The sequence below is a fragment of the Gekko japonicus genome, unplaced genomic scaffold, assembly GCF_001447785.1.
Source record: "Gekko japonicus isolate JY-2015 unplaced genomic scaffold, Gekko_japonicus_V1.1 scaffold2807, whole genome shotgun sequence".
NCBI classification, from domain to species: domain Eukaryota; kingdom Metazoa; phylum Chordata; class Lepidosauria; order Squamata; family Gekkonidae; genus Gekko; species Gekko japonicus.
Genome location: NW_015160309.1, coordinates 95,432 through 98,063, shown reverse-complemented (window position 1 = coordinate 98,063; position 2,632 = coordinate 95,432). Strand labels below are relative to the sequence as shown.

At 44.9% G+C, this 2,632-nt stretch overlaps 1 protein-coding gene across 2 annotated transcripts in view; it reads left to right on the top strand.

Annotated features, from left to right (window-relative positions):
- FTSJ1 (FtsJ RNA methyltransferase homolog 1 (E. coli)) overlaps positions 1-2,632 on the top strand; it is a 22,663-nt gene that overhangs the window by 14,731 nt on the left and 5,300 nt on the right. The window lies entirely within an intron of this gene.

Here is a 2,632-nt window from a genome sequence, read left to right as displayed (position 1 = left end):
GGCTCGATCCAATTGTTGGTTCAGAGAGGATCTGTAGTAATAATTATTATTCAGGGCTCTACTGGTAGCAGGAGCTGCTTTGCATATTAGGCCACACACCCCTAGTGTAGCCAATCCTCCAAGAGCTTACAGAGCTCTTCTTACTGGGGCTACTGTAAGCTCTTGGAGGATTGGCTACACTAGGGGTGTGTGGCCTAATATGCAAAGGAGCTCCTGCTACCAGTAGAGCCCTGATTATCATATGGCCTTGTGCGTAGTATAGCCAGGAGATCCTAAGACTGTCTGGAAGGCGGAAGTTCTAGCTTTTTTAGCATCATGCACCACTAGGTGGAGAGCTAGACTTGTTTTCAAGGCAAGAGACGTTTCAGAGGTGGTTTGCCATTGCCTGCCCCTGCGTCACACCCCTGGTATTCCTTGGAGGTCGCCCTTCCGAATATTAGCCAAGGCCATAAGCTGCTGGTGGCTCGACGGCACTCTCCTAACAAGCTTCCCTGATGGGGAGAAACAGAAGCTCCTTGGGAATACTTGGCGATTGCGTGCGTGAGAACGGGGGGTTGTTTCCCCCCCGTTCTCAGTGGCCTCGAGCATATGAATTTTCTCCTTGAAATAAAAAGAACCAACCGACATGGCTCATAGCATATAGGGGCCATCCACAACACACACTAGGATGGCACTATCTTATCCTTTAGCCTTGAATTCCTGCACACCTGGCAAAAAGATCGGCCAATGCTGTGACTGCAGCTGGCAAGCGTTCGCCGAGAAACTCTGAGCTCCTGCAGCCGACACCAGTTCCTAGGGTGCTTTTTATTGGGTTAGACACGATTGCTCTCTTGAGTTATTTGAAGGGCTGTCACTGAGAGAAGGGCAGGGAGCTGTTCCTGTGGGCAGCAGAGGAGAGGACTCGCAACCATGGGCAGAGTTTGCCCTCTAAGCTGAGTCAGTTAGCCTCCGGCTTGCACATTTTTGCCTTGGCTCGGGAAGGAGGGCTCCAGAGCAAACTAATTTACGCAACAGCCAAATCATAGAATGTGAGACTTGGAAGGTACCTTGCAGGTCATCTAGTCCAACCCCCTGCACTCTGCAGGAGCACAGTCGAAAGATAGCCCTTCAACATACCCTCCGCTTGAAAACGTCCAGCGAAGGAGCATCCACCACCTCCCGAGGCAGTCTGTTCCGCTGCTCAACCACTCTTACAGTTAGGAAGTCTCTCCTGATATTTAGCCGGTAACGACTCCCTTGTAATTTCCACCCGTTAGTCTTGCAATTCAGAGCGAGAGAGAATAGATCTGCCCCATCTTCTACATGACAGCCCTGCAAATATTTGAAGACTGCAATCATGTCTCCTCTAAGCCTTCTCTTTCCCAGGCTAAACAGCCAAATCGTTCACCACTTTAATGCCAGCATCTCACAAAGTAGAATTTTTGCTCACAAGACTTCACAGCTTAGGGGGAGCATTGATCATGGGTGTAAATTAAGGGCGGGAAGGTACCGGCTGGATCTTAGGAAAAACTTTTTTTTCTTTTTAAAAAATATTTAAAGTTTTTTATTGAAATGTAACTACATGTAACAACAATAATATACATCAATCTACATACAAAATCAATTTGCGTACATAAGCAACAGTCGTGTAACATTGAGTGATTGAAAATGTGAACACTGTAGCGGAACAAATTTTAGTTTATGAACTTTCACCTAACAATCTGCTCTTCTGGAAAAGTACATAAATTAAATGATGAAACTTGACATTCAGTTTCTATTTCGGCTCTTCCTTTCTCTTCCCAATAACACTAGATTACAAAACATAAACTATATCTTTTTAGGGATCTGTTGCTTGAGTTTAGACAAATTGCAAAAATTTAGAAAAGCAATTAAATATACTTGAGATTACGTTTGTAGGTACGCTTTTTGGTGTCTGATGCTATCCACACTCTCCCTCCTTTCATATCCACTTAATATAGTCTTTCCAGACAGGTGAGATAACATTTTTCATTTGATAAGGATTCCATAATAGGATACCATTTCGCATTGAAATTAGAAATTAGTGGGGCTTCTAGTGTTTCTGTTGTGCTTATCGGTGATACTTTCCATGATGAACTGGTCCCATAATTTTCTAAACCAAATTTGTATGCTCGGCAGAGAGATAGCTTTCCAATATGAAGCTATGGATACTCTTGCTGCATAAAGCATTGTGTCTAGGGTACTAGGAAAAACTTTTTGACAGTAAGAGTCGTGCGACAGTGGAATCAGCTGCCTCGGGAGGTGGTGAGCTCCCTTTCACTAGCAGTCTTCAAGCAGCGCCTGGACAAACGCTTGTCATGGATACTCTAGCCCAGTGATGGCGAACCGTTTAGAGACCGCGTGCCCAAACTGCGACCCAAAACCCACTTATTGATCGCAAAGTGCCAACACGGCAATTTAACCTGAATACTGAGGTTTTACTTTAGAAAAAACAACTCATACATTAACTTAAGATGATCCAAACAAAGTAAGGAAAGCAATCCCAAATGCTTTCATTTACTTAAAATTATTTGGCAGAGAATTCGACACTTTAATGATGGTCTGGGCCTGGCTGGGGCGATGGCACGCATGCCCACAGAGAGAGCTCTGAGTGCCACCTCTGGCACCCGTGCCA